The sequence below is a fragment of the Dysidea avara genome, chromosome 2, assembly GCF_963678975.1.
Source record: "Dysidea avara chromosome 2, odDysAvar1.4, whole genome shotgun sequence".
In the NCBI taxonomy this organism is placed as follows: Eukaryota; Metazoa; Porifera; class Demospongiae; order Dictyoceratida; family Dysideidae; genus Dysidea; species Dysidea avara.
In genome coordinates this window covers 39,933,536-39,946,064 of record NC_089273.1, presented here as the reverse complement: position 1 = coordinate 39,946,064, position 12,529 = coordinate 39,933,536, and the positions used below count along the sequence as shown (strand labels likewise).

At 35.3% G+C, this 12,529-nt stretch overlaps 1 long non-coding RNA gene across 1 annotated transcript; it reads right to left on the bottom strand.

Annotated features, from left to right (window-relative positions):
* Positions 1-10,028: 10,028 nt before the first annotated feature.
* Positions 10,029-11,859, bottom strand: LOC136245227 (uncharacterized). Its single transcript, XR_010695798.1, has 3 exons — positions 11,729-11,859; positions 11,541-11,683; positions 10,029-10,209 (listed from the first exon to the last, which is right to left on the bottom strand). It is a non-coding gene; the product is annotated as an uncharacterized lncRNA (long non-coding RNA).
* Positions 11,860-12,529: the final 670 nt, after the last annotated feature.

Here is a 12,529-nt window from a genome sequence, read left to right as displayed (position 1 = left end):
AAGAATCTGTCTTAATATAAATAATTATAATTACCAAAAAGTTTAGTCCATGCAAAAACACACTGGTTGTAAAGCAGGTGCACCCATTAAAGTAAAAGTAACTGGCAACTGAAATGTAACTGGCAACTTTTTGGCCTGTTCCACTACCACTTAAACCCAAGCTATTTTGCTGCTAAAATGACATAATAATATTACAATAAGAACTATTGTTGTAATTGTTACCACAATTTTGTTAATATGCACGCAGTGCTACAGACTATATACTGGTACCAAGTTTTAATTTAATCATATTTAGCTGCCGCTACTCTATACCATGCTAACATAATAATTATTATAGCAAAACTATAATTACACAGGAATTGGAACTAAAACTTAATTGAAAATGTGTTTAGTACATAGTGTAAAAAATCTAATTAGCTGTACAGAAAAAAGTATGTATTATAAAATTCTACACAAATGAAACCTTTGTTCAACTAACAAACAAGTTAAGTATTATTGTTTTTGGCCATCAGTAGACTGCAACTAGTATGTACTCAATGCAGTAAATCTGGGAATAATATTCACGATACATATCAAAGTACAGGCCTTTGGTGGCCAGATTTTGATATCATGTCTTGGTTGTAGTTACTCCATGAACATGCATGTACTTGTGCATTCTTGGCCTCGTCTTTTTTTACAGCTGGGCTGTTTTTGGCACAGGACTATGGTTACAGATGGACTAAATTACATCACATGTGTTAAAAAATATTTACCAGATAATATTATTTTTGTTAATTTACTACAATATCACAAATCCATCCTCAAGGGACAGTTAATAATAATAGTAAAATTATTATTCTAAAGTGCTCTGAAACAACATCAATACTAAAGCCTTGTGCAAAATTGGTGCTGTATTACAGAAATGTTACTGATTTTATCCACGTACACGACAACTACAATTTTTATGTACCAATATTACTTTACAAAACTGGTTTATTTGCAGGTTAAAATTCCACAATTGTGATGTGCAATGATAGCTTAGATCTAGCACACACACATATTCATATAATCTCCTTTGGAGGGAACTGAATTTATGGTTTACAAAGAATGGCCAGTTCTGATTTGCTGACCGCTTAAGAAGCCAACTTAATTTTATTACTGAGTTTATATTGCTTGGATTTGTTTATTGGATTTGTTGATGGTTAAATTATGACTATGAGAAGCCATTCCTTAAGCAAACACGGATGCCAGCGCTTTTTGGGAAGCATTACTACTACATACCATGTCATACTAATGCTAACTATATGTGTACTGGTATAACTCTCAATGGCTGATATAAGGTATTATCACAGACCACCAATAGTTATGGTTAAGTTACCGAACCACTTCTCGCTATATTATATCAGGTAAAACAGCTGAAACTGAAGTGAAATGGCCACTTCCCAATTAATAGTCAGGCAAGTGTTCAACCATATTTCTGTAGAGACTGGATTGATTGCAGAGGCACTTCTGTAATGTTCTTTGTTTGTTATATATAAATAAAAAAATTAGTCTCATTGAAACAGTACTTAGCAATAAGTAAACAACTAGCTGACATTACAATGTTTCAATTTTTGTTTATGCCTGTGTCAGCTAGAGCAGCAGTATTAATAACAATTGTGCATCTAAAGGGAAATAAAATGTTAATACTTAGCAGTGCAAGATAACAGTTAGAGATTTTAATTTTATACTGCCCATATAGAAAACATTTACAATAAAAATACATCAGCAGCATAACTAGATGATAGCACATAAATTAATGCTTGAAAATTTATTTTTATACTGGACCATAAAAACATTTAAGTAAAAATGTATAAACAATTTTCCTTAATTGTAACACATTTGGTAGGGGAATTTTATATCCTTCTTGGAAGAGGTGGTTGTTCCTCTGCTGGATCTGATACAATGATTAGCAGGCAAAGTATTAAAAGTTTGTCAAATTTTTGAATTCCCTCTTCAAGTTTAACATATGTGACTGGGCCTGCGACAATAGGGCATGTGGGCACACGATTTTTGCCTACTTTTTCAAACTTTCAACACTCATAACATTTTGTACAATTGTGCTATGAAAATGCAATTTTCAGCTTTTAGTGAGAATTCAAGCGGCATTATGATGCAAGTTACAGAACGCAAATATTCTGTTCCACTGCTGAGAAATGACCTGTAGAGTGACGGGGTGTAGTTTGTGCCCACCCTGTTTTCGCAGGCTCGGTCACATATTGTTTAAAGCAAATATTAAAACATTTTGACTCATCAATATGCTTGGTCATCCAACTAATTCATCAAAGTTTTCTCTTGTCAAACTTTCCATTGTATGTTATTTGCTGAACGTATGTGTGTATGTGTGCGTGTGTACTTGTTTGAACACTGTTAAAACTCAGGTGGTCATAGCACACTTAAACAGCAGCACGCCCTAGGGGTGCAGTCACACTTTCAGGATATGGTGTGTAAAGCACATAAGACAAACAGTGTGACTGTACATTGGTGTGTGTGACACCAATATTTATACATGAAAAGTTATTCTCTGCTATTATAGATGATTCCAGTATTTAAAAGAGGTATTTTGTGGCATCCTTTATCATTGAGGGGTTGTAAGAAGGATCACAAAGTATCAATTTCATTGAATTTATGTGTTTAAAATATAATTGTGACAATAAACTCATTTGTGCTAAGCCATTACACACAGGCAGTTCAGATCAATGCACAAAGCTGGTATATATATATTTGTATCAACAAAATTAATTTCCATTAGCTCATCGCTAAATAACATACATCAATTATGTCATCAGACATCAGAATGTAAACAACAGTAAAGGGATAACAATACTGTGTACTAATGATCAGTGGGGCCAGTACATATCATACTGTAGAACATGTAAGCCTTGGTTGAGTGAAATTAAAACCCACAATGAAACTCCATGCTGGCTGATACAGGTTTTAAATACATTTTAAAAACAATGTTTAAGTAGAGATGTTAAAGTAGGTAAGTTGCTGACTGACACATGGTGTTGTGTATTGTTTGTAGATTGTTGACATTCCAGGATTGTAACACCAATTGCGAAACTGTAGATGATGCAGCTTTTCACAAATAGTGCTGAGATTAGTAGTCGACTTTGATAATAGCTTGTCATGACATGCCTCCCACTCCTAAATCCATTAAGTGCTTTTTGTCATTTGTAAACTTATGGTCACACTCTTATTAGTGTGATTGATGTGGTGTGCATACTACGCTTGTAAAGATGTGCCAGTTTGGACAGCAATATCACACCTGTGCTGGTGTGTCACAAATCAACCTGTAGAGAGATCAGCTAGAAACTAGACACAATGTAAGGAGTTCAGCTACAAGTAAATCAGCCTGTAGAGAGTTCAGCTACAAACAAATCAACCTGCAGTGAGATCACCCACAAAAACGCACCTTGTACAGAGTTCAGTTACAAAACAAATTACCCTGTAGAGAGATCAGGTAGAAAAATTCACCTTGTAGAGAGTTCAGCAACAAAGAAACCACCATGTAGAGAGTTCAGCTGCAAACAAATCACCCAGTAGAAAGATCAGCTAGAAGAAGTCACCTTGTAAAGAGTTCAGCTACAAAGAAACCATCATGCACAGAGTTCAGTTACAAACAGATCACCCTGTAGAGAGATGAGCTAGAAGAAGTTACCTTGTAGATAGTTCAGCTACAAACAATTCACCCTGTAGAAAGATCAGCTAGAGGAAGACACCTTGTAGAGTGTTCAGTTACAAAGAAACCATCATGTAGAGAGTTCAGCTGCAAACAAATCACTCTGTAGAGAGTTCAGCTACAAAGAAACTGCCATGTAGAGAGTTCAGCCTCAAACAAACCACCTTGTAGAGAATTCAACTACAACAAATCACCCTGTAGAGAAGAAGTTACCTTGTAGAGAGTTCAGCTACAAAGAAACCATCATGTAGGGAGTTCAGCTACAAAGAAACCACCATGTAGAGAGTTTAGCTGCAAACAAATCACCTGTAGAGAGTTCAGCTAGAAACAAATCACCTCGTAGAGAGATCAGCTGGGCGAAGTCACCTTGTAGAGAGTTCAGCTACAAAGAAACCATCATGTAGAGAGTTCAGCTGCAAACAAATCACCCTGTAGAGAGTTCAGCTAGACGAAGTCACCTTATAAAGAGTTCAGCTACAAAGAAACCATCATGTAGAGAGATCAGCTACAAAGAAACCACCATGTAGAGAGTTTAGCTGCAAACAAATCACCCTGTAGAGAGACCAGCTAGAAGAGGTCACCTTGTAGAGAGTTCAGCTACAAAGAAACCATCCTGTATATAGTTCAGCTACATTTCAAGTCACCCAGTAAAGAGATCAGCTGCAAAAAATATCCTGTGGGGAATAATGGACATGTAATAAATATATGTATATAATTTGTATAATTACGAATAAAATCAAAAATAATTGAAGTATTACAAATCTTCTTTAAGTTCTTTTCTTCTTCTTGTGGTAAAGAAAAAAACACATGGGTTAAAAAAGCCCCAAAGCCAGCCATAGGCCGGCTTTGCAGTATACAAATACAAAAAGAAGTGATATCTAATCAAAAACAGCCAAGCTGTAAAAAAAAAGGTGCGGCCCCCAAAAAGGCCATGGTGAAAAAAAGTGAAATCCAAGGTGGCGGCCAAGAAATGGCTGTGATTGTAGGTTAATGGTTAAATTTTAATAACGACAATTCAGGTGAATTTTGTGCCGCTTGGTCTTGGCACCAAATTCACCTGAAATGTTGTTATTAAAATTTAACCATTAACTTACCATCACAGCCATTTCTTGGCCGCCACCTTGGATTTCACATCTTTTTTCACCATGGCCTTTTTGGGGCCCGCACCTTTTTTTACAGCTTGGCTGTTTTTGATTAGATATTCCTTAAGGGAGATCTCAGCAGCAGTACTTACCAATTCCTTATGCATAAGTGAAACACAACAATTGGTCTCTCCCTATACCTAATTATATACATAAACATCACTACTATACAAAACTTTTTGACCATAAAGTCATTCACAATTATTATGGGTTGATGTTTACACAGATGAAGGTCAATTTATTCTATTGTGCAATACATGATAACCATGCACTACTATCTAATGTCATTACAATACCTGCGTATAATGTGTAAGAGTTATACTATTGTAATATGTCCCAGTAAAGCCGTACCTTAAGAGTTTACACAACTATATGGTAGTTATTTCCTGCATGGGTCCAGTAAGGTGTTTAATTAGCTATCACCTTAGACACAAAAATGTTTATTACAGGCAGTAAATTGTGGCCTTGTCTAAGCCGGTCAACTTTAGACCAAAAATTTTGACATTATAATTTATCGGTACCTACTTTAGACAAGTGGAAAATATTCACAAGTAAGTTGGCCTCAACAGATAGGTGGCCTTTAGATAGCCACTAAGACAAGTTTTGTACAGCAAAATTAATACATTAGTGAACTTATTAGCAATAATATTAGCAATTTTGTTTATGAAGCCCTATGCAGTCACTGATCCAGAAATAAATCAAGGGGGTGGCTGACTGGTTATCAGATTGTGTCTTTTATATAGCGAAGTTCTGGGGAAAGATACAGGATTTATATGGTCGGAGAGGCAACTAATTACTTAAGGCACTAGGATAATTGTGTATTGATGTGGTGCAGCCCCCAGGAAAATTGAAGCCAAATTTTCAACGCATGCTTACAACATGGTTGTTTACACCGTGAGATATGAAATGGGAGATTTGGAAGAGTGTGTGTGATCTCCTCAGATGTAATCTGTATGTTTTAAAAAATGTAGAAAAATGCTCTGCTGGCCACCTCAGTGTACTGTAGCTAAAGAATTACAGTGTAGTAATTAACAAATTGTTGCAGCTGTGTGACGATTTCTGGTTAACAATCTCAGCTGAAAATGAACTTAACCACACCTGAAAATTTTAGCTACTTTAACTAAAGTGAATTTAAAAGGTTATTAGTTTGATATACCACATTGGATTTTGTATCTGACTTCTTCACCGTGGCTTTTTTGGGATGTACAGTACCCCCTTTTTTACAGCTTGGAATATAATAATGATAATTATGTTATCAAAATCAATCCCATGTCCCATACAGTGCTTTACTGACAAACCTACACAATTACTGCAGAAGCTAAAGTGTATTACACTGATGGTGTTATGATTGTGATGCATCCTCTGTATGAACATTTATGCTGAAGCATTGAAGTAAACAGATTTTTGGATCCCAGACTGGATAGCTTAGCTATGTATTATAGGAAGTTGCCTAAATTGTGATTTGGCTGGGATCAAGATGTCATGGGACCTTTTGCTGCATTCCTCGATCAAAGCTTCCATGTCAAAAATCTGACTTTCTGCTATACAGGCTTTCAGTAAGATCTCTATAGAGGAGAGTACATATTTAAAAAGCTTCTATGTGTTCTCTACAACAAACTTTGAAATATACCTATGTTAGCATCAACGTTAACCACTTATCTTTTGATTTAAGTTCTGGTTACAAACACTATTGATCTAATTTTGGAAAACCATCGATATCCGCACATTTTGCAAACATTTTATTGGTTCTCTATCTCTGTTATCCATAGAGACAGAGGAGTGGACTGGTTAAGTTTCAACTTCATAAGTTAAGCAGTGTGGGAGATACAGCACTAGACAGCCAGGAGAACAAATAATCATACATACATGTACATATTTTGTCATACAGTACAAAAGTTTGATATTAGGAAACTTTACTGAAGTGGATAACCGAGCAAAGAATAATATTTATGTTGGAATGTGCAAAACTTAAAATGGAATAAAAATTTGATGAATTGCAAGTAAATTGTCAAATCCTTGCCATTAAAATTTTGCACTATAGTATTGGATCCTACAGAATTACATAAAATGAGTTCCAGGAGAGGAACAGTCATCTCTTCCAAGAATGACATAAAAATCCTCAGCAATTGTCACAATTAAGGCAAACTGTTTATATGCTTTTGCTAAAATATTTTTATGGTCCAGTAGCTATATAAAAATAAATTTCAAGTGTCAATTATGTGCCATCATCTAATTACACTGCTTATGCATTTTATTGTCTTCTGTATGGGCAGTATAAAATTAAAATCTCTAGTTATAATAATTATGTTATGTCATCTAAATACACCTCTGGTTGGATTCTGGATGTTGTTGCTTTGACACAGGCATAACCAAAACTTGTAATTATTATTAAACAACGCTGTGATATACAACAAGTTATAATGTTTAGAGCAACATTGTTAGCTAATTTCTTATTGCTCTGAGTGCTATTTCATGTGTCTTCTTTAGACTAAGATTTAATCTAGAATATAGTAGTAGCAGCAAGTGATGTAAACATGTATGAGGTCACTGTAACATGATATGAAGACTTTCCAGTTGAGCACATAACAATTAGGGCTCTGCGATAATAATGGTAACCTGGTTATCATGATACCTATGTTATTGTTGTGCTAAAAATAATGAATTTTCTATTACCGATAATAGTAAATCACTGTAGATTATTGTATACTATAAAGCAGGCAGATAGTACTCTTGTGAGTAAGGTCACAATCAGCTGTGGTAGTGCTGAAAACAGTAAATTTTCCTAGCATTAAATAATTATTATTACACAAAACTCTGCTTCTAAAAGTACTCTATGACAGTACTTCATTATCGAGATAATATAATTTATCGTGATAAAATGGTCTTTTGTTATTGAAACTTATCAAGATATGTTTTTTTTCATTATCACACAGCCCTAACAACAATAACTCTAACATTAATACTGTTATTATAATAACAGAGAGGTATTAAAAATAATGTGTGAATATGTACAGAAAATATGACTGGACCTGCGAAAATAGGGCATGTGGGCACATGATTTTTATCTACTTTTCAAACTTTCATCACTCATAACATTTTGTGCCATAATGCTATGGCAATGAAATTTTCAGTTCTTAGTAAGTATTTAATTGGCTTTACAATGCAAGTTACAGAATGCTCATACTCTGTTCCAATACTGAGATATGACCTGTAACGTGATGGGGTGTGGTTTGTGCCCACATGCCCTGTTTTCTCAGGCCCTGTCACAAATGATATTTATGTCAATTTTTTAAAAAAAGTTATTCTTATACATCTGAAATGAATGACATTGAGTGATGAGGTAAATATGTGACAGGTATTACATCATGGTAATTATTGAGATAGTCTCTTCTATGGTAAGGAAGAAAAACACCATAACAATTATGCTGTGCAGATAACACAAGTATATACACAGTATTATTGCACAGTCAAGCCAGAAGAAAGACCAGCTCCAGCTACCATATAGCAGGTTAGCAGAAAATAACAGAAGAGGTAAATCTGAATTTTGATTCTGAAGAGTGCATATTTTGAAGTTTTGGTGGGTTGCAAATAAATGAAACTTTGTGTCAAAGAAAGTGCATGCTTGAGATTAGCATAGTAGATGGCATACAATTCCCAATTTGGCTATTCACACAGTTGTTTAATCATTGCAATCATTACAACTATAATACTGAAGTTAAACTTGAAGAGTATATACACGTCCATTCGATAACATAAAAACTTACTTGTGGGGAATTATTTTCGAAGAACAACAGGGCTTGGGAATTTATTTTCAAAGAGAAGTGTTCTCCTTGAAATATCTGGAAAATAAACTACTTCAAAAATTACCCACTGTACGAAAGCTTTTTTTTTAAGTAGAACCTTAATCTTGCTAAACTAAACAACAAAGGTGACTCCTTTATTACAACATTTTGTCACAGGTGTACGATCTGTATTAGAGTAAATGCATGTTCTATACAAGGGTAGCTGAACAAAGCTCTGTACATGAATGGGCTTCATCTTTCTGACTTATGTTCACATGTGTGTAAAGTGTTATCTGTATGTAGACTTTATTAGAATACTAGACTACCTACAAACACGGAGACCCTCACTTTGTTAATGACTTTATGGAGCATTAATATGGTTCAACAAGCTGAGATTATGATCCTGCAACAATTGAATTCTCTTCTGCAGGCTCTGCCTAGCGCTCTCTGAATTTGGCTCCTAGTGCTCTCATACTTTGTATCATTATACATGTACAATGCCTGAGTGTGTAGTCTTAGTAAAGTATGTATAGGTATAGATAGTGTTTCATTCTCCATTGTCCAAAATTTTAGAATAATTCTCTCACTTGCAATAATGGTATATCACAGCTTTGCATAAATTTTATTATTACCCAATGTTAACATATGTAGTATCCCTGACAAAAGAAAAAACATTCTAGACAGTCAAAGGTATAATTGTTTGTGTTAATAAAATCAATACAATGTCAACCAGACCAAGTTCAGTCACTATAGCTACGTACAAACACTGCCATATGATACATACTATAAATATGAAATGTTAATGTTCAGTCTATGACAATCACAGCTGTTAAGAGACTTCAATTAAGATGTACACAATGCGATACATTTCTGAGGTATTATCACGATACATATCAAAGTACAGTCCTTTGGTGATATCCAATTTATAGGAATACTTAGCCATAACAATATGTCCTTCATCATGTTCTGTGTGGCAGGAACCCCACTTCTCAGTTGGTTTAATATGCATCTTCACTTCACTGGAGTAACTTTTTGCAACTGTTGGTCTGGGAACACCAGGACGAGAAGTAACTCTACTAGCAAGTCTGTCAGTAGTACTTATCCCTTCAGCATAAACACATGGTGGATAACTGGAGTAGTGAATATTACCAACTGTCAGAAAGCCGACAAAGTTCTCTCCATCACTTATTCCAAAATAAGGATCATGGTGCACAGCATGAGCATATACAGTATCCATTGCAACAGTAATAGTTACAGTAACATCATCTTCCTTAGACAAATTTCTTGGAGGTGCCAACTGAACTCTTATGAGACGTCCAAATGTGACGCCACCAGTAGGGATTTCAAGGTAATCAGGATGTACACTATATGATCCAAAAATTTCAGCATGTTTATTTAACCAATAAGGGGTCATCAGCTGATGATAGTATGCTGCCTAGAAATTCAAAACAATTTTGAAAACTATGCAATAGTAGCGATGGTACCATTTTCACTTACCTTATCATTAGCTTTAGCATATGAACAAGTTACCACCAACAGCACTACGGTAGAAACCACATTCAGCATCTTGTGAGGAGCTTGGTACCTGGAAAGACTGACTATATAATCTAGATGTGCAATTAACTATTGGTATAGTTTGGATTGTATCTTATATATATATATATATATATATATATATATATACACCTACCTGTACACAGGAAGTAGCTATAGGTGCACAATAGTATATTCATAAGCTAATTGCAACTGGACAGTTTATATTTTTATCTCCTGTTACGATAATGACACAAAGTTTGTAATGGTATAGTGTGTGTGTGACACCACTGCTACTCTGCATTTGACAGCCATAAAGTACTTCTGAATTACAGCTTTCAGCTGTGAGCTCTAAGCACTTGCACATATGTGACCGGATTTCACATAACAAGGCTTCCACACACACAAAATCAAACTTACGATTTTACCAGAAATGGATTGCTGGTCTAATACACTATCATATTTCACACTGTACTTCCTTCAGCACTGACAAGTCTGGTTTCTGTAGCAGCTTTCTTCCGACCCTGTCAAAGCCACGAGTGTGAGATTGGCACCATTAAATGGCCATGGCTTTGTGATAATGGTGTGTAGTGAGCTGGAACTTCACAGAGAGCTCGCCAATAGTGTTCTCAGTCAATTTGGAGTAATTTGAGGGCCATGGAGGGCCATGAAGAGCCCAAACTTGGCCTCTGGATTCCAATCGTCTTCTTACTTCATTTTATACCCGTATATTAAGACCACCGTCCACCCCCACCCTCCCACCCTATTACTACCGCCTGTGACATTATTACCCGCTCGAAAAAAGCTGCTCAAAACAGGGCAAATTTTGGGTATCAGAAATGTATACACCCACTCAGTGATAGCTAGTGAATAGATGAACAATTGGTGCAAATTTTGTTTGCACAGCTGTAGGCACTGGGAAGTTATTACACAATGATTCCTTAAAATCGCCATATCTCCTAACAAAGCTTTGTGCGTCGAAGCCTTGTTTTGTCAAATTCAGTCACATATTATGTAGTCATATAATTATGCAAATTGTGCATAATAGCTAATGTTTGAGAAGAAACTGTTTAGCTGGTGAAGATAATACATATGCATGTAGCTACTGCATACATGGTAATAATGAACACATTTGAATATAGCAGGTCAACTAGCATAATATACTCTACCTCCACTGAGAACATAAACATGTGATTACAAATATGGATACCAACTCTGATGGCAGTAGCTATATGTTTAGGGACAAGAGAATCAGAGTAGGTGTGACTAGTGAGGCCAGAGCCTCACCACTTTTTGACTGAAATAAAAAAAAATTGATGAAGCCATAACTAAAAGTAGTGAACATGCATTACTTAGCATTTATTTAAACAACACTGATCTAACCTGTCTTTCACATATCATGTCCACTACAAGCATGTTAAGTTCCTCTAAAATAATTATCCCTAACATTGAACACTTGTTAGGTAGGTAGCTAGCTAGCATTTTGCACACAGTGTTACAGCCCAAAAAATGCCTCCAAATAGCATCTAAAAAGAAATTTTTACTTTTTGAGTAGCTGCACTGAGCCTTACTACTTTCACTTCAGTTTACTCTGGCCCTAGCAAAAATAAAACATTTAGCTACTATTGTTCTCATCAGCAGTACATCACTAGGTCTTTGCTACATGGCTATACACATAGATCAGACTTTTATAAAAATAAAATCTTAAGTATTAATTATATGCTGTCATCTTATTGCACTGTTCATATATATATCTTTTTATGGACAGTATTAAATTGACACTGCTAATAAAGTTTTACTAGTAACATTGGAATATTAATGTTACTGCTTATTATAGGCATAACTAAAATTATTAATGTTTTTTAGTTATGCCTATGTAAGCAGTAACATTATTATTTGTGATTAACAGTGCTGAGTAAAATTAATATTTTACCTGCTGGAAAGCAATAAACAAAAACACATAATGCACAAGGGAGCAATCAGCCAACTGATGTGACTACAGTAAGAAGTGGACAACAGTGGAGTATATCAAAACACACAGCAGTGTGTGCAGCCAAGAAAGCCAACAAACCACACCACACCATGGGCATACTGACAGTAAGAAAGGGAACTGCATTTTCACTAGTTCCGTTGCCCCTTCTCCAAAGCACACTATTTTTGCATTATAGCTGTCCACTAGGTTGGGTAGGCTAGCGATGCAAATCATCAGAAAATTGTTATGCAGTGGCTCAAAATTGTTTACCCAAGCAAAGTATATATGCACTTTAAAGTAAGCATTAGTACTAGTCAATACCTTCCACCTGACAGTATTATTGTAATAGTGCACCAAGGCATGTACTTGATCAAAAATGTGATTTTTACATTTTGTGCTG